This window comes from Triticum dicoccoides, chromosome 5A (assembly GCF_002162155.2).
Source record: "Triticum dicoccoides isolate Atlit2015 ecotype Zavitan chromosome 5A, WEW_v2.0, whole genome shotgun sequence".
Classification (NCBI taxonomy): domain Eukaryota; kingdom Viridiplantae; phylum Streptophyta; class Magnoliopsida; order Poales; family Poaceae; genus Triticum; species Triticum dicoccoides.
In genome coordinates this window covers 275,031,401-275,052,121 of record NC_041388.1, presented here as the reverse complement: position 1 = coordinate 275,052,121, position 20,721 = coordinate 275,031,401, and the positions used below count along the sequence as shown (strand labels likewise).

The 20,721-nt window shown below is 41.6% G+C and overlaps 1 long non-coding RNA gene across 3 annotated transcripts in view; it reads left to right on the top strand.

The window, feature by feature from the left end:
* The first annotated feature begins 18,290 nt into the window (after positions 1 to 18,290).
* LOC119300999 overlaps positions 18,291 to 20,721 on the top strand; it is a 4,082-nt gene continuing 1,651 nt past the window's right edge. The window contains exons 1-4 of one of the 3 annotated variants that reach the window (XR_005146840.1): positions 18,291 to 18,560; positions 18,633 to 18,696; positions 19,057 to 19,292; positions 20,048 to 20,201. This is a non-coding gene — a long non-coding RNA (uncharacterized LOC119300999). Of the gene's footprint in view, positions 18,561 to 18,632; positions 19,293 to 20,047; positions 20,202 to 20,721 lie in introns of all 3 variants that reach the window. The other 2 variants (XR_005146841.1, XR_005146839.1) reach the window with 2 other exon arrangements.

Below are 20,721 nucleotides of genomic sequence, written 5' to 3'. Positions count from 1 at the left end.
TCGAGACTCCTCTTCATGTCCGTGATCATATCCGGGACTCCGAACTACCTTCGGTACATCAAAACACAAAACTCATAATATCGATCGTCATCTAACTTTGAGCGTGCGGACCCTACGGGTTCGAGAACTATGTAGACATGACCGAGACACGTCTCTGGTCAATAACCAATAGCGGAACCTGGATGCTCATATTGGCTCCTACATATTCTACAAAGATCTTTATCGGTCAAACCGCATAACAACATACGTTGTTCCCTTTGTCATCAGTATGTTACTTGCCCGAGATTCCATCGTCGGTATCTCAATACCTAGTTCAATCTCGTTACCAGCAAGTCTCTTTACTCGTTCTGTAATACATCATCCCGCAACTAACTCATTAATTACAATGCTTGCAAGTCTTATAGTGATGTGCATTACCGAGTGGGCCCAGAGATACCTCTCCGATATCGGAGTGACAAATCCTAATCTCGAAATACGCCAACTCAACAAGTACCTTTGGAGACACCTGTAGAGCACATTTATAATCACTCAATTATGTTGTGACGTTTGGTAGCACACAAAGTGTTCTTCCGGTATTCGGGAGTTGCATAATCTCATAGTCATAGGAACATGTATAAGTCATGAAGAAAGCAATAGCAGTAAACTAAACGATCAAGTGCTTAGCTAACGGAATGGGTCATGTCAATCACATCATTCTCCTAATGATGTGATCCCGTTAATCAAATGTCAACTCATGTCTATGGCTAGGAAACATAACCATCTTTGATCAACAAGCTAGTCAAGTAGAGGCATACTAGTGACACTCCGTTTGTCTATGTATTCACACAAGTATTATGTTTCCGATTAATACAATTCTAGCATGAATAATAAACATTTATCATGATATGATGAAAGAAATAATAACTTTATTATTGCCTCTAGGGCATATTTCCTTCATTTAGCTCTCTCCCGACGGGAGGTAGAAGAAAATCTGATCCAAGATCGATCTCCAGCCTGCACCGACCGTGCCTAGCGCACCAACTAACAGTGCAAAATACCATTAGATCCCTTGGAAGGGGTCTGAGGCAGCTGGAAGTCTTGGATCGTAGGTCGCTCAGAGGGTTTATCCAGGTTCGGGCCACCATAGAGTAATACCCTACATCATGCTTGCTTTTGTTATTCATGGTGGAGGGATACCTCATGCAAGGGGTTACAATGGTGTATGAGATTACTACTGAGAGTTGTTATCTGAGATGAGATGCCTAGAGGATTGCCCCAACCTCCCTTTATATAGGCAGGGAGGTCTAGGGTTTAGATGATGGTAGATGTGATCCAAGGCATCGTCGCCCCTATCTTGGAGGGAAAGAAGGTCTTCGTTGCTTCCTCGGGGTTTCTCCTTTGCCCTCGGCCAAGTGGGCCCCTGGTGGATACCGAGGCCATGCCCCCTTGAGGGAGCCACCCTCGGTGCAGGATAGCGTCAATGATTCCTCAAGCAACTCTTCTGGGTGCCGTGACACACCATCATGGCCAGTGATACGTCTCCAACATATCTATAACTTTTGATTGTTCCATGCTATTATATTATCATTCTTTGATGTTTTACAATCATTTTATAGCAACTTTATATCATTTTTTGGGACTAACCTATTGACATAGTGCCCAGCGCCAGTTGCTGTTTTTTGCTTGTTTTTTACTTCGCAGAAAATCAATACCAAATGGAGTACAAACACAGCGAAACTTTTGGGAGAATTTTTCTGGGCCAGAAGACATAGGATGGGCCAAAGAAGTGCCAGAGGGGTGCCCCAAGGCGGGCCCAAGGCACGCCTAGGTGGGTTGTGCCCACCTCGGTGGCCTCCCGCACCGCCTCTTTGCTCTATAAATACCCCAATATTCCAGAAACCCTAGGGGAGTCGACGAAAATCAATTCCAGCCGCCGCAAGTTCCATAAACCACAGATCCAATCTAGACACCATCACAGAGGGGTTCATCATCCTCATTGGTGCCTCTCCAATGATGCGTGAGTAGTTCATTGACGACCTACGGGTCCATAGTTAATAGCTAGATGGCTTCCTCTCTCTCTCTTTTGATTCTCAATACAATGGTCTCTTGGAGATATATTTGATGTAACTCTTTTGCGATGTGTTTGTTGGGATCCGATGAACTTTGATTTTATGATAAGATCTATGTTTCTATCCATGAAAGTTATTTGAGTCTTTTGATCTCTTATATGCATGATTACTTATAGCCTCGTATTTCTTCTTCGAATATTTGGTTTAGTTAGGCCGACTAGATCGATTTTTCTTGCCATGGGAAGAGATGCTTTGTGATGGGTTCGATCTTACGGTGCTCGATCCCAGTGACAGAAGGGGAAACGACACGTATGTCTCATTGCTATTAAGGATAACAAGATGGGGTCTATTCCTATATGAGTAGATCTTGTCTACACCATGTCATCGTTCTTATTGCATTACTCCGTTTCTCCATGAACTTAATACACTAGATGCATGTTGGATAGCGGTCGATGTGTGGAGTAATAGTAGTAGATGCAGGCAGGAGTCGGTCTACTAATCTTGGACGTGATGCCTATATAATGATCATTGCGTGGATATCATCATGATTATTTGAAGTTCTATCAATTGCCCAACAGTAATTTGTTTACCCACCGTTTGCTATTTTTCTCGAGAGAAGCCACTAGTGCAACCTACGACCCCCGGTCTCTTCTTTATCATATTTGCCATCGAGGTCTATTTTTACTTGCTTTTGTTTTCAGATATATTAATCCAAAACCCCAAAAATACCTTGCTGCAATTTTTATTTATTTATTTTATCTCACGTTCCTGTGAGATCTATTTATTCAATCTACTAAAAAATTTATCTATCTTTTACGTGAGAGGGATTGACAACCCCTCTTTTACGTTGGGTTGCAAGTATTTATTTTTTGTGTGCAGGTGTCGTTCACGTAGTGTTGCGTGGTTCTCCTATTTGCTTGCATCTTCGCTTGCTAAAAAAATATTGATATGGATCCTCATCCACTTGCTAATCTTTTAAAAAGATCCAATTATGATAAACCAATTGATAGTGAATTGAGTTCACTAGATTGTCTTCGTGAAGTTTTGCTTGAGATTTATGAATCTGAAAATTGTGATGAAGTGTTAAACGAAGAAATTTATAAAGTGATTCACGATAGCTCCTTGAATGAAAAGCATGATTACAATGATGTTATTATAAATTCTATTAATGTCAATTGTGTTAGTGATATGCAAAACCCCAAGCTTGGGGATGTTTGTTTTGTTATGTCCACTCCTTATTGGAATGATCATGATTGGGGTGATAATAATTCTTATGATCTTAAAATTTTATTTAAACCTCATGGTGAATATGCTTGCGATAATATTAAAAGTGGGTTTGGAAGAGTGTCAACTTTAGCTAAAAATAATTCCACAAATTTGGAGAGTATTCAATCTTATGAAATTTTTGATAAAAGTGGGTTTGGAGAGGTCATGACTTTAGTTGATGTTAATCCCACTATCTTGGAAGATTATAAAACTTTTATGCATGAGGATAATGAAGAGAAAATTTTATATGATTGCTATATTATTGAATTTGAGTATGGTCCTACATGTAATTATTATGAGATTGGAAAATATGGTTTTAGAAGTTTTCATGTTACTAAATTACCTCTCGTTATGTTGAGATTTCAATGTTTTATTCCTATCCTTTGCATATGCTAGATATTTCTTGTCTTGATAATTTATTTTCTTATAAAATTCCCATGCATAGGAAGTATGTTAGACTTAAATGTGTTTGTCACATGTTTTATAATGCTCTCTTTGTGTTTCAATTATTATCTTTCGTGTGAGCATCAATGAAATCCTTAGGCCTAGCTAGGGGCATAAAACAATAGCGCTTGTTGGGAGGCAACCCGATGAATAAATTTATTTATTTTTGTCTTTTCTTTCTGTTCTTGAGTGTTTGCACAATTATCCTACTGTTATGATTGTGTTTTTATGTTTTAATTAGTGTTTGTGCCAAGCAAAGCCTTTGGAATCATGTTGGGTGATACTTGATTTGATATTGTTGAAAAACAGAAACTTTTGCATCCAAAAAAACAACTTTCGTTTTTAACAGAAACGCGATAAAATCCTAATTTTTGTACACAAGATTGATATACAAATTTCCCACGTTCTCCTAATTTTCAGAATTTTTGGAGTTCATAAGTATTAAAAGTATTCAGATTACTACAGACTATTCTGTTTTTGACAGATTATCTTTTCTTTGTGTTGTGTGCTTATTTCGATGAGTCTATGGTTTGTATTGGAGGGTATAAGCTATAGCAAAGTTGGAATACAGTATATATAATGCAAAAATAAAATATAAATGGGTTTGCAACAGTACTTATAGTAGTGATTTGCTTTGTTATACTAACGGATCTCACGAAGGTTTTGTTGAGTTTTGTGTGATTGAAGTTTTCAAGTTTTGGATGAGATCACGATGGATGAAGGAATAAGGAATAAGAAGAGCCTAAGATTGGGGATTCCCATGGCATCCCAAGCTATTATCTAAAAGAGAAGCAAGCAACTAAGCTTGAGGATGCCCGAGTGGCATCCCGTCTTTCTTCTAACGACCATCGGTATTTTACTTGGAGCTATATTTTATTCGTCACATATCAGGAGTTTTGCTTGGATCGTCTTGTATGATAAGAATCTTTGCTTGTTTTGATTTTTATTTTAAGTCATCTATCCTTGCTGGACACACCTATTTGAGAGAGCCAAAATTATGCTATGATTTGTTAGAATTGCTCTTTATGCTTCACTTAAATCTTTATGAGCTATGGAATTACTCTAGTGCTTCACTTATATCTTTTTAAGCATGATGTGCTTTAGTATTTTTGAATAAATGCTCTCATGCCTCACTTAGATTTATTTGAGAGTTAGTAAATTTTTTAAGAAATTCTCTCATGCTTCACTTAAATTATTTTGAGAGAAGAAAAATTGTATGCTCATGTTCTTCACTTAGATTTGATTGAGCTATCAAAAGCAACAGATAAAACTAGTCCCAAAGTGATAGATATTCAAGGGGGATATAATAAAAACTTTCATGAAGATAAAAAGGGCAGCCCCAGTGCATGTAGCTCCCGCTTGCGCAGGGTCTGGGGAAGGGTCCGACCACTTTGGGTCTATTGTACGCAGCCTTTCCCTACATTTCTGCAAGAGGCTGTTTCCAGGACTTGAACCCGTGACCTCATGGTCACAAGGCAGCAGCTTTACCACTGCGCCAAGGCTCCCCTTCAAAAACTTTCATGAAGATCATTGAACAAAATAAACTTGATTCCTTGTAATAGTTTTGCGATATGATGATATAATACATGAGTCATGTCGATGAGTAATTATGCTTTAGTAAGAATATTGGTGTTAAGGTTTGTGATTCCCTATGCAAGCACGAAATTCAATAGTTATGCAATGAAATTATATCCTAATTGTGGTGCATTATTCGGTGTTAGTTATACTTAATGCTCGCTTATGAGATTTTTCGTTTCTTAGTTGGATGCTTCTCAATCTTTTGCTAGCCTTCATTTGCACTAAGTATGATCACTACTTGTGCATCCAAAATCTTTAAACCAGTTTTGCCACATGAGTCCACTATACCTACCTATATGCGGTATTATTTTGCCATTCTAAGCAAATTTGTACGTGCCATCTCTAATTTTCAAAATAAACTTCTATTTTGTGTGCTTGTACCGCTCATGAAACGATAGTGGGTGGCTGATATGTTTTCATGCTAGATGTGTTATTATCAAGATGAGTGTTTATTCACTTGTCATTGCACGAGAGTACGGCAAAGTTATTAGGGATGTCCAGTCCCGAAATGAAAAATGGATTTACTTTATGTTGTCAAATAATAAATTCCTTGAAAAGTGTTGGTATGGACGGCACTGGTGGATTCGGTTAGCCGTGGAATGTGAAAGTATGATGGAAAAAGGAATAAACTTTTTTTTCTGTTTGGGAACCGCCTATGATATATCTAGCATGGGAAGTATTGGGAACTACTCGATCGTTTTCGTTGACAGGAAAAGCATGCCACCCAAAATGTTTTTATCTCTATCTTTTTAGCTTTGAGCTCTGTCACCTCTACAAATCCCTACTTCCCTCTACGAAGGGCCTTTCTATTTACTTTATGCAATTTTTATTTTGAGTCTCCATCTTCTCTTATAAAGCACCAACTAAGAGGCACTATGATCGTACTTGAGCATTGGGTGTGGATAATATGCGAGTGTGTTTGATGAATGGATCAATGGTTGAGCATAATGGGCTAGGGATAACTTGCTTTAGTGTTGATATTTTGAAAGACATGGTTGCTTGTTGATATGTTTGAGTATTGAAATATTCATGTCAAAACTAGACTATTGCTTTCAATCATATAAAAGTCCAAATGTCCATGTTACAAACAAAAGAATATGTGATGAACATGTTAGGCAACATTCCACATCAAAAATTATGTTTTTATCATTTACCTACTCGAGGACGAGCAGGAATTAAGCTTGCGGATGTTGATACGTCTCCAACGTATCTATAATTTTTGATTATTCCATATTGTTATATTATCATTCTAGGATGTTTTATAATCATTTTATAGCAACTTTATATCATTTTTTGGGACTAACCTATTGACATAGTGCTCAGTGCGAGTTGTTGTTTTTTGCTTGCTTTTTACTTCACGGAAAATCAATACCAAACGGAGTCCAAACGCAACGAAACTTTTTGAAGAATTTTTCTGAGCCAGAAGACACGGGATGGGCCAAAGAAGTACCAGAGGGGTGCCCTGAGGGGGGCACAACCCACCTAGGCGTGTCTGGGGGCCCAGGCATGCCCTGGTGGGTTGTGCCCACCTCAATGGCCTCCCACACTGCCTCTTTGCTCTATAAATACCCAAAACCCTAGGGGAGTCGATGAAAATTAATTCCAGCTGCCGCAAGTTCCAGAAACCACACATCCAATCTAGACACCATCACGGAGGGGGGTTCATAATCCTCATTGGTGCCTCTCCGATGATGTGTGACTAGTTCATTGTAGACCTACGGGTCCGTAGTTAGTAGCTAGATGACTTCTTCTCTCTCTTTTGATTCTCAATACAATGGTCTCTTAGATATCTATTCGATATAACTCTTTTGCGGTGTGTTTGTTGGGATCCGATGAACTTTGAGTTTATGATCAGATCTATGTTTTTATCCCTGAAAGTTATTTGAGTCTTTTGATCTCTTATATGCATGGTTACTTATAGCCCCATATTTCTTTTTCAAATCTTTGGTTTAATTAGGCCAAGTAGATCGATTTTTCTTGCCATGGAAAGAGCTGCTTTGTGATGGGTTCGATCTTACGGTGCTCGATCCCAAGGGGAAACACATGTATGTCTCGTTGCTATTAAGGATAACAAGATGTGGTCTATTCCTATATGAGATCTATTTTTATTTCCTTTTATTTTCATATCTATTAATCCAAAAACCCTAAAATATCTTGCTATAATTTTTATTTATTTATTTTATTTCCCGTTCCCGTGAGATCTATTTATTCAATTTACTATAATTTTTATCTATCTTTTACCCGGGAGAGATTGACAACCACTCTTTTACGTCGGGTTGCAAATATTTGTTTATTGTGTACATATGTCATTCATGTAGTGTTGCGTGGTTCTTCTACTGATTCAATAAACTTAGTCTCATCACTGAGGAAAATACCTACCGTAGTTGTGTTGTATCATCCCTTCCTCTTTGAGGAAATACCGACGTAGTTCAAGCCGTATCAGCCAGCTCCAGTACGACGATTGTGTTGGCACCGACAAGATAGGAAGCATCTGGGGCGGTCTGCGGCTGGATGGGTCTAGGCGAGAAGTCAAGGAGGCGGGCGGTGAGAGCGAAGGGAGTGCAAAAGGAGGGAGAAGAGGTTTCCATCCGCACTGGGTGATGTTGACGCGGACGAGTCCAACATGGCAGCGAACATGCATACAATCGGACTCCAACAAGTCGACCCACGGTTTGGAGAAATGGGGCATCGGCTTGACGTGTTGGGTTAGTTTTCCAGCCCAGTTGTGGATGCAAAGAGACAAACGAACATGTGCGAGCATTTTATGGCCGCCCCTTGGGAGATGTCCTAATGAGTTAAATTTGATAAGGATAGAGATCAGTAATTCGCGTATGAGCCGAGGCGTTCATGGCTCCCAAGAAGGTGGCTGGTGCTCCCGCGAGGCCGAAGGACATGACCTTGTAATCGTAGTGCCCTTCCAGGTCTGGAAGGCTGTTTTGAATTCATCGCCAGCTGCCATACGAATCTGGTGATAACTAGCTCTAAGATCGGGTTTAGAAAACCATGAGGCACCAGACATCCAGGAGTTCTTCGACTATGGGCACTGGATACTTGCTGATGACAGTCATCGCATTTAGACAGCGATAATAAATACATAAACGCCAGGAGAAAAAAATATAAGATTTTTGGTCATAGAACCCCTGGTACCAATGTTTATAGAACTGTCCAGAATTGATAAAGAGAAGCAGCTTTGAGGTCATGGAGAACGAAAATAGGACCCTGGCTCGAGCCCATCTAGTGATTAAAGGTAAAGTGCTTCGGTACATTGGTGCAGGGGAATGCGTACCTACACCTTTTAACTACCTTGGGGAGAGCGGACTCGCTGATGACCCTCCTTGGGAAACAAATGAAGTGGGTGGATTGGAGTTCGTCTCCGCCAATTAGAGATACGGTGCTGACCCAAGCTGAGTGAGTGAAGGCTCCGGCTTGACCTACTAGCTGTTTGCTATCAATAAATAACTAGCTGACAATATGCTATGCTTACTCTCCGAGCACTAAAGCTATCGAGAAGTGATGCAACAAAGGTTGTTGAAGGTAAAAACCGTCAAACAGAGAAATCTTAATCGTCAGAACAACGCTGAACCTAACTTGTACAAGAGTTGGTAAGAAAGTGCAAACGTTGAGTAAGAAATCGCCATAGGGCGGCACAAACAGAAAGAAAGGCTTCTGCCAATCGGAATAGGAATGCGAAATCCCAGTAAAAGGGTGTTCAGTCGAAGATAGGAGGATTCCTTTGATCCATACCGTCATCTGACGGACTTCCTGCTGACTTCGTCAATTGCTCTTTATCGCTTAATAGAAGGGAAATTTCATGAGATAGATGAAAAAAATGAATATCAATCGAGAAAAAGCTTAAATAGACACAATTCGTAATAGATACAATTCGTAAGGAAGAAGTGATCAAAAGTACGAGGTCGGCATAGGAGATATGATGTGTCGGAGGCAGAAGGCACGGAGAAGTCAAGATCTTCCAAGATAAACCCATTCCGATGCCTATAAAATCAGGTGCACCGCGTCTATACTACAAAAGTGTGATAGGTTTCTTCGTATTTCTTCCGCCGACATCGCTTTCTTATTCCTAACACAATTGTTTAGCTAAGTTTGCTAACGGATCAGGGAGAATCAACAACGAACACCGCATTTTGAAAAGGAGACGTGATTTATTCCTACCGTCCTGAACACGTCTAGAAACAGCAACCTCGTACATAATACCATTTCGCATTACAGTATCCACTTTCAAGTCGGGGTGAAACTTACTAAGATGTTGGGTCATCAGAATACCACCGAATCGACTCATGTTATGCCTGGAATGGAATAAAAACATGAGTCAAATGCATCGTAGTCCCTCAATCGAACAGTCAACTAGTTCATATCTAACCTTATGTATTCTTTTCCCGCACCTTAGCTTCAAATAATTGAATGAATGAGTGCTATTTCAGAGTTCCAGTTTAGGTATTAGCTCGCTACAGTTTAGTCAGTAGTTCTGTCCCTTTGTTCGGTGAACTAGTTCTGGATATAAGCATTAGAATGAGAGTGGCTACGTATTCGGATTACTTGACTCGCTTTCCTGTTTCCGAATCCCTTCTTGCATACAATCCTAATTCACAATCCGATTCTTGCTCGATTCTATAATGAAAAACAGACCTTGTGCCATGGATTTGATGAAGCTTGAAAGGACTCCCCTTGTTCGAAGCCAAAGATAAGAAGCATACGGGTGACAACCCCAATCCTTATATATCAATCGAATTACCGGAGGAACGAAGAACTAAGTTTGCCTGACGCCCGAAAACAACTTGTTTGTTTTGGTGGAAGAGGAAGAAATAGAGAAAGATCGCCGCTTTTCATACGCTAATTCGTGATTCAAAGTAGAGCGAGTGAGGGAGCTATACCCGGGACTCAATCAACATATGCCAAGTGTTCCGTAATCTATGGGCAGCACTCCGTAGGAATGTTATAGTCTAGGCATGTCGTAGTAGTCATTAGACAGAAAGAGGAGAAACTTAACATGTCTTATTCCGAATTCCTGCGGTTGTCATTATGTTCCAGCAAGGAAATAGTCATTCTTTCATTCCGAGCATTCGACTAACGACACAGATTTCTAGTGCTATAACAGAAACTGCCCTTAACGCGCAAATGAAAGCCCTCACAACACTCTTTACCTGCAACTGCTCCCGCTTATGGTAGTAGATAAACAGGTGGTGGACATGTATCTGCAGCCTCTGCTGCTGGTAGATTGACTGTTTTATATGGACTGAAAAAAAATGGAGGGTAGTGCTTGAGAATGCTACTCTATTCCTGGAATTAGCCATCCCCTTCTTTGACTATTCGACCTGCTCCTCGAAGCAAGGAAGGGAATGAAGATGGCATTGAATGCCCTTTCCGCAAGAAGGATAGGAGTTGGCTTACCGCATCTACCTTCTCATCGCGGGATAAGGGCTGGGGCGTTAACTTAAGTACTAAAGCTGCTGGAGCGGCTGCCTTCGTTGATTCCCCACGAAGGAATCGGAATATCGCTACTTCCCCTTACTGCCCTAAGCGGGGGAGATGGATTAAAAACCTTGTGTGAAGGAAAGGCTGTCAAAGTCGTTGACCATTAATCCGGTTGAAGGACAAATGGACAGTGAATCAACGGAATCGAGTTGTTCTAAGGATTCGGATTCGGCAGTCGAGACATCTATATCTATGGAATTTCAAAAGAGAGAAAAGGATCCGAATCCGACCCGAGGACGAGCTCAAACCTTAGGGTTTGAAAAGAAGAAGTAAAGCTCTCGTTTACTTCAATCAAAAAAGGTAGGTCATAACATAGATTGAATTAGACCTTACTCAATCACTCATCGCTGGAAAAAGTAGAGCGATTTCCTCGCAAAAAAAGCACGAGCGAGATATTCTTCCTTAACAGGGATCTCAATTGCGGGAAGAAGTACAAAGGGCAAAGGCAGAAGTGGAAGGGTCAAACTCCTCTATCGGGGAAAGACAGGAAGGATAAAAGTGTAAAATCACTTGTTTGAAACATCTAAAAAATAGAAATGGCTATTAGAAGTTGTATTTTCGGTGGTCAAAGGGAAGGAATCAGAAAAGAGGGAAGCGCTCTCAAGGTAGAATCAGTTCCAGGCAAGTATGTCCATTGAAAGGAAAGAGTCCCTAAACAGACAGGTTTTCAGCAAATAAGACGGGTCCTGGTCTTCGGCAACAAAAGAAGCCAAAGCGAGAGCTCGATCAAAGAACCTTTATAGATCCTCATCATCCTCAGGTTCTGGATACACGGCGAGAAGGGGATCTTCCTGTTCGAATGGAAGATTTTCGAAAGAGAGGGGAGAAATCAATCACATGCGTGAGCGGATCGAGCTATTATATAATAAGTAACGGCTGAAAAAGCTATTCTTGGTAGATCCACTTGTCAAGGCGCGGAAAGCTGTGTTCCTTCTCAGCTCACGCTTTCCTGATTGATTTGAAAGACCCTACACACCACCGTATCCTTGGCTTTCTTCCCACTTTCAAAGAACTTGCTATCATTCTTTCGATTCTATCTCCTCGCTTTAGGTCTTATGCTTCTTATTAAAGGGGTTATGCCACTCCGAGTCCATCAGTGTTGAAGGAATGGACAGAGACAGGCAAAGACAAAGTACTGATTTTACTACCGATAGAGAGCAGAGCTAGAGACAAGATGCCTAAGACCTGGAGGAGATCCATAAGAACCAAGTCGTGGAGAAGATAGCATCAAACTGGAGATAATAAACCTAACTCTCCGTGCTTTAATCGAGAATGGATACAGGGTCGTCGAGCGAAACCTTTATTAGGGGGTAGACCTACCTTGTTTTGTTGACTTATTGCTTTCCAGCAAAGAGTGCCGGCCCTATCTCTAAAGCACCAAACTTCCACATTTTAGGAGATGCCCTATCTTCCCTTAAAGAGCCAGCTTATTGAATAGAGATGTCACTCCTTACCTTACCTAAGACCCCTTCGGGATATCTTTTGAAAACCTTTTCTCTGAAAAGAAAAGATGTTTGCGATCCCTTGCCCGCTCGATTAAAGAAAGTGGGATCTGGCCTTGCATTTTTTAGATAGGGCTCCCTCACGGCATTCTTGCTCTTGCATTTGAAAGTCGAATCAGGATTCCATCTAGAGAAAGGTTCCGAATGGAACTAGTGAATGTGTATGCCGAACGTAGGCAGGTATACCTGACCTTTGATATTAAGCTATGATCTCTCTTCTCTCTCTTGAAGTTCCCACAAAGCGACTCTGAACCTAAGACCGGGTTGTGGGATGTCTTTTGATATTCTAAACTAAGAAAAACGCAATTGGATTTATTTTTATATCCCTATGATAGGAAATGAAAGAAAAGGTCGAGCTTAAGCCGATTCCATTGCGGAAAGAAAAGAGGCTCTCCCATTCCCACCTGATACGTCAAAAGCAATTGACTAATAAGGGGAACCAACCAGTCGAATTCGATTGATTATGTCACTCCGCATTACTATAAAAGGGCGGCAGCTTTCTACTAAAATGGGCTTTGGCACTCCTTCCGCTATTACTCGAAATAATAATAATAGTGAAAGGGCAGTCGAATTTGTGACTACGTCAAAGGCTCGTTTCACTCGAATTTAAAGGCTGTAACTCCTACTTATTTCTATTCATTAAAGCTTGCCCATGGCTGCTTTCTTCCCATTCTTTCTTCTTTCTCCGTCACTAGATTCCGGTTAAAACGCTTGGTCCACCCATGCTTTTCCTCTCCATTTTTCATATGGAAAGGGAAAGCAGTGCCAACTTATTGGAATTCTGCATGGCATATTTCCCAACCTTCATTCCTGCTATTCCAGGCTCTAGTGCTCAGTCATAAACCTATTGCCCGCTCCGCTTTCCCATTCCTATTGCTTTCGGTATCTGAATCTTCCTGAATTCAAGTAGAGAATACCAGGGCTTTCTTCTTCTTTGATTTTCCTTGGGGATAAAAAAAATGGATTTCCGACATAGCACCTGCGGCATTAGGATTCTAAGATTTAGGAGGGGAAGGCTGAGGAGAGGGATCACATGCATTGAAGCAATCTCAAGATTCAGAAACGATCAAAATAATGGTACGGGGAGAAGAAAAAGAGGAGAGTCACGAAAATAGGGTAAACGCAAAGAGACGATGAAAAGCAATCAGAGAGGAGAGGGAAGAATGACAATGGAAATCATAAAGCTCAGCGATTACCTACACCCGGTGAACAGTTAATTCTTAGAAAAAAAAGTAAAACAATCTGTTTTTTTCTACATCAAAGATGCTCAAATGCTCAAGGATGATGAAATAATTTCGTGGTGTTTAAACATTCGAGGAGCTCTAAGAAAAAAAATTGGACCCAAACATTGTACTTTTTTGAAGTTTTTTTACTACCAAATTTTGTTGTTTTTAACACAACCTCCTCGAATGTCCAAACACCACTAACTTTTGCACATACATCACACATTCAAGCATTTTGGATGAGAAAAAAAAACAGGTTTTAAAATTCAGATTTGTTTGATTTTTTTTCCATTTTAAATGAATTTATTGTTCACTTCCAATGCACCCAGGCACCGAATCGTTGCACTTAGATATAGATGCTCTACATAGGCAAGGGCATGTTCTTCTGATCATATCATCATACTCAGCGTACCACATCGTCAATGGAGTTGGCAAAGTATGACTAAGAGCATCTCCAAAACCTGCCCTATTTTAAGACGCCAAAAGTTGATGGAGTAAAAAGTTTGGACACGAGAACTGGTATTTTAGGCACGAGCAAATGTGGTCTCCAACAGCAGCTCTATAATAGAGCACGACTGCTCCAAGGCTGCACCATATCTTTATTTTAGACATATCATCAAACTCTTGCAGTGCACAATTACAACACCTCTCAGTAGCCCTTGCCAGGAAACGATGCAAAAAAAAATCGATTAATCCGGGAGAAATCTCTCCCTAATAATAACTAGCAAAAAGGCTCGTGCGTTGCAACGGAAGAAAAAAAGACTTAACATCATAAGTAAGCATAACTCGAGGCCCCTTAGCAGACTTGCACGTACTAAATATGCAATACTTGGCAGGGAGGTAACGTTGACAATTCCCTACTAACGCTGATAGTAAACTATAATATATGAATCCTAGAGGTCAAGGAAATGAGCAGTTATTTTTCCCCTGTTTATGTGCTCTGACCGTGGTACTGCCGTTGTTGAAGGCATACATGTGGGCCCCGCTGTCGACAACCGCTACGGTATAAGCTCTGGCCATGATGCAGACCCTGCCACTGTCGAAGCTCTCCACCGCTGACGGATCAATCTTCATGGCGCATCATTCATGTCCAATTCTGACACAAAGTGCATGAAGTGAACAACACGAGAAATGAAATAGCTTCCCAAACTCACCAGAGTTCTTAGAGATATCTTCTTTTCCTTTTCAAGATCAAATTCAAAGAAGCCTTCATTGGCTGGTGTGTATAGTCCTGGTCTCAATGAAGAACTGTGCAAAGAAAAGAAAATAATTCTCTTTACTCTTTAGACATTTTTAGATATAAATAAAGCATTAAGGAAAAAACCATAAGCATTAACCTTCTTAGATCAGAGCACATGAGTATCATGTAGTTCTGCTCTGACTTGTAACCCAGAAGTGAACAGCAGTGTGCTCCTCCATGTTGTCAGAGGTTAGGACAATAAGTCCTAATGGCCGTATGCCGCCATGAACTAATGCACCCGCTTCCCGGCAGTGCTTCTCCACGTCCAAAAGTCAAGAAGGATCGAAAGGAACGGCGATGTCGATTGATGTCAGTTCAAAATCTATCTCGACATCAACCTGTTTCAAGAGAACGACATGTCGGATTATTAGCATGCTCTGAAAAATATACAAAACACCTAAGCATGCCAGTCCTTTTGTTACCAAATATGTAAAATTTTATATAATTACTAACTTCAGAAGACCCTACATCTTTTGCTGGCCTGAAACTTTTTGAGGTAATTTTTTTGTTTGAATGACCAAGGCAAGCCTGTTTGTGTAAAGGAAAGTGCCTGAAAACTGTTAGCTCCCTTAATCTCAAATAGACCTCCCTTCTTCAGCTTACAAGAGCAGACAACTAAATAACCCATTTACATAATCTAAAAAACTTTAAGCTAGCAGTCCTGTGATCGCAAGTCTATTATACGCACATAAATGTGGACCAAATTTCATCGGCTAGAAGCAATATATCATGTAAATGTAGAATAAAGTGATCGAAGGTCAGAGAACCATGATATCCATCTGCCAGGAGATTGAGAGCATACAGGCTGATGAACACATCTACATTTGGCGAATTAGCCTCACTCCTTTTCAGTTTTGACGACAAAATAAGAGGAAGAAAGGTCCCAGTCTGAATATATGAAACTTACAGTCTCCATGTCGGTATCATCCAGCATCGTCGGTGCAAGGTCCGAGAGCCGAACCTCCTTGGCCTCCACCTGAGTTGGATTGGACGCCTTTGCCACCTGCACGCGCATACACAGAAGAGACATGAAAACCAGACCAAATCACTTTTTTATTTATTGCATGGATGGCAGGGCAATTCTGAATATGAAGTGACTCCAGACACTTAATTCTATTGAACCATCAAAAGAGATGCCACACTTTAGTTTCTACAAAAGGCCCCTAGTCAACATATTAACATCACGGGCAATGTTTCTGAATGGCTGAAACGTTACAGTTTGGCAAAGAATTCTGAATTATAGCTGTCTGAAACCGACATGTTTCAGTGAACATCTCAAACTTGCTGGACTTGATGCCTAAGATCGTTTATAAATTCAGGTTCAAAACTATCGCATCTTAAGAGCGTTTTCTGTAGTTTTTCACTGTGCAATTATTTAGTATATTGTAACTGAAAATAGGCGCATGGAACAGACATGTTTCTGTTTTCAACACGAATTGGTTCATTCAGATGCCCTGCCCAATATCAGTGAATAACTAAAAAGAAAAAAATAAGCTCCTACATTCAGCAATATAAAGCTAGCATAGTTATGGCCTGCAGCCCATTGATGTTAGCCTGGCTAAATTACAGATTTATTTGAGTAATAAAAAGAAGAGCACAAAAAGGAATAACAAATTCACTTAAATTTGTTAGTCAAGTCAAAACCTGCGGGAACCTGAATTTTTTTCCAGTTAAAATATATTTAGGTGCATAAGAGATACTAAAACTGTGAATTGTATAGAATAATCTGTCTTACGAATCACCCGGGGAAAAAAGTCTTAAGATTACTTGCCAACACAAGAAATAACCCTTGTGGCTATGTCCTAGTACATCATAATTCAGATCACAAGAAAAGATGGTCCAGGCCGTTCCCCTCAGAAACTCTAAACTGACTTGCATGTAGCAATCACAGAGACTACTAAATCAGTCTACAAACTTGAGCTTACAAAAATTTGCTGGTGTACTAACCATCCTCCATCAGTTTTCTCATGCTTTATAAATTAAGTAGTGTCCCTTATTTCAGTCTGGCTACAGAACAGAATCGGAGACAAGAGAGAGGGGACAAACAGGGGATTTCATCCAGTGAATATGAAGGCGATACATTACCTCTGGTGTAGCCAAGGCATGCGAAATTGGACGGTTGGACAGATGGTCTTGTTCCTCCGGCGAACTCGGCACTTCCTCCTCCGGCGAACTCGACGGCGACATTGCACGTTGCGTCCAAAAAAGCAATTTGGACGGGCTTTGATGGAGCTTATGGTCCAAGGACGCAATCTGATGGAGATTTTGGCCGAGGACCGCTCCTTCTTATAGCAAACAACTCAAATCCGGGTCGGGCACTCCATTGCTTGGTGTTCGAGAAGGACACGGCCTCCTATTGTCCATCCAAATCACGACACGGGAATAGCTCGTCCGAGATTGATAAGGATACGGAGGAGGCCAGAGAGGATTGGCGGCGGCGGACAGGTCACAGCGAAGCGCGCCCGTGGCCGGCGTACCCACCAGAAAATGTTTCCCGTTCTGTCCTCCATCAAGCGCAGCAAGGATGGCCGTTCGGCGACAAGGGCACCGGCGATGAACCTCTCCTGCTCCACCACCCATGAACCTCTCCTGCTCCGCTGGCACCTCCCCTGAACCTCTGCTGCTCCGCCCGCCGCGCCGCGCCTGAACATCTTCTCTGTTTCCAACCAGCTTGCTCTTCTCGTCCTCGCGCACCTGCTTGAATCCTGACGAGGAATGAGATGGACGGTGAGCGGCAAGCAGGCCACGAGAGAGGGGGCGGCGAGGAAGAGGGGTGTACTGAAGTTGGTGGCGGCTGCCGGCAGGAGGTGGCCGTGGCGGCGGCGGAGGCTGGAGGACGCGAGCCTCGTTGCGTCCGCTCGCAGGGCCATGCCCTTCCTTCCTTGGCAGAGCGAGACGGGGGGAGAATGGGAGCACGGGAGCGTCCCCCTCCCTGGCGCTCCTTCTTCTCCTCCGCGGCTCACCGCCGCCGTGGGGCCTCCTGCCGGCGCCCCGACACGGGAGCGACTCTGCCACGCAGAGCGCTCACCTTCTTATCTTGTGCGCTGAGGCCGTGCTCCTGTGCTTCTCTTTTTTTAGTCAACTGCTCGCCCGTGCGTCGAAGGATTGCTTGCTCGTCTATTTTCCTTTTTACCCAGGCCCAAGCGACCAAGCCCGTGAGCGAAAGAACGTTCTAATAAAGAATTTTGACAAAAATCTTTAGTGCGTACCTCAAGTTAGTACCACCTTATTTATATTACGATTTTGTAAAAGCGTATTATGACATGAAAAGAAAACGTATTGTGACGATGAACCCATGGAGTCAATCCGTGCTTTATTATTATTAGGGAGATATATATATAAGGAGAGATAAAGCACGGATTGAGTTTCCGAATTCACCGTCGTGGCGCTCTTGTAAAAAAGTCCCTGATGAATTACGTGTTGAACGCGCAGTCCTATTTTAAGTTTGTAGAGAAAACGTTTCGTGGATCGACTTGGGCCTTACGAGCGAACAGAAAAACATAGGCACACACGAGCACGAGGGCTCGCCTTCGATGCGTACGGGTACGCCGCTGCCGCACGCCGCCTCTCCGGCCATCCGCCGCCGCTGCCGCGCGCGGCCTCTCTGCCATCCGTCGCCCCGTTCTCCTTCCCCTCCCCATCCGTCCCAATCTTATCCGGCGCCACCTGAAGCCCCCTCAACCTGCAACCTCCTGCCATCGAGCCCTTCTAATCTCGCTGGACCATGGACTTAACCGGAACGCCGTCCTGCTAGCCGTGCCCACTTGAGGTACGTCCTTGTACAATCTGTAAAAGTTGTTTTATTCAATTCGATTTGATTCTTGACTATGTCAATCTGCAGCGAGGAGAGAGTGGTGAGGCGGCTTAGTGAGGCTCAGGACGGCGTCTCGCATGGCGTCTCGCATGTAAGTACGCCACTCCTGCGTCTCTATGCTAATCCGAGTGCAGTACTCTGCACAATGCTCTACTTCTTCCTAAAAAATATCTGTTGAATGCCCCATGACTGGTTTGCACTTCTGGTGTTCGACAGTATGCCTAAGCAGTGACCGCATCCACGATGTTATTCAGTTCTTTGTCTCATGTAAGAGTATTATGATATATGAGATGCTTGAATGAAGGGATCCTTGATTAATTTGTCCACAAGTAGCCCAAGGATTTGGGAGTTTAGGGTTTGTTATGAGTAGTTAGCTGCCTGTGATGTGTGCCCAAACAAATTGTCATGTAAATCATTATGAACACTTGATTTTCTTGTGGCGCCATCCAAGTGGGCGGAGGCAGCGGCTGCCACCACGGTGTCATCCTTCTCCCACACCTTCGTCGCGGGACCGGATTCACAATGACGCCATCGCATCTAGCGACGACGCAAGCTCATGTGGGTGCCGCAACTTCCGAGGACATGGGAGTCTCCATGGGCAGTGAGTACGTGAGCACACTCACACACCACAGCTCTCAAGGATGCGGGAGCCACCTCAGCCCGCGAGGACTCGTGAACCATGCTCAGGTATAACAGTTGTTCTTTATGTAGCCTACTCACCCCGCCGTGAAATTCCAGTCTGATCTGTAGTATTCTTTTGCTCTCCTATTTTGAGGTTGGATTGTATGCAATAACAGTTTGTGTAAATATCTGAGGGTAAAGACAGCTCATGGATATGCCTCTGTGACCAGACCTCTCTATGTATCCTTTTCTATAAACTAATAGTTGTCCTTGCCATACTAATTGTGTGCTTTTCTATTAGAAAATCTCAGGGTAAAGACATCCCATGGAGATGCCTATGTGACCAGACCTCTCTATGTATCCTTTTCTATAAACTAATAGATGGCATTGCCATACTAATTGTGTACTTTTCTATTAGAAAAGCACAAGAGATTTGCTTCTGTACTCCTAATTAATCTGGTTTAGTTTCAGCATAATTGTTCTTAGTCATTATCCTCAAATATTTAATATGAACTAATGCAGTCACGACACCATATTTCTTCCCCTGCTATACACCTATATCACTATACCAATTTAAATATAGGGAGCTGCCTATGGACTTGGAAGCCTGAAAAAGGAAAATAGTAAACAACTTTGAGTCTCACAATCAAAATTGAGACGATATTGTATAGATTTAATTGGAATTATGTGAAAATTGTAGTGTGCCTTATCTATTTCCTTATCTGTTGTTATGTATTATTTGTATTGTTACTGTTTTCAATGTTTAAATTAACCTTATGTAATTTCTGAAAAAACTGAAAGATGCATAAATGGATAAGCAGGTGAAGATATTATTGTTATGCTGATCATGGAGGATGGATATTTCTTTGAGCTTCTATTGTCGATAGGGACGCTGTAGTGAGATTTCTATCGAACTGAAGATATTGAAAGTTGAAGGTTGGCACTCGTGGGGCTTGCTTGTATGAGCACTGTTAGGTATGTGGTGTCAACAAGTTACCCTTAGAAGTATACTAAACTTATGTACGCAAATATCACTACCTTTTGCACGCACGTGGGTGCTAATTCTTCCTTGGATTTTTCGAACACAAATAGCACTACCTTTCATTTCACACACCAGGGTGCTAATTCTTCAAAGTATTATTCTATAAAATATGAATTTAAATTTAGGTAGGTCTATCTTACATATGCAAACTCATCTCAGGCATTTTCCTTTAGCTACACAATTTAGTCAAGTTCTCTTTTTGTATTACCATTCAGCAAACCTCTATATTTAATTACTCGCCTAACCAAGAGAATGAGTTACTATTTAGTTTCTTCTGATCTGCTCTGTTGCAAATTAGGCAATCTTACACACTAGCTCGAAATGATATTCTTTAATGTTCATAAGAATAATAATTGTAATACGACACCAATTTGGACATAAATGTGAAGTTAGTGTAGAAAATTTTATATAGAGAAAATCACGGTTTTTTATTATTATACAGGGAAACCATAA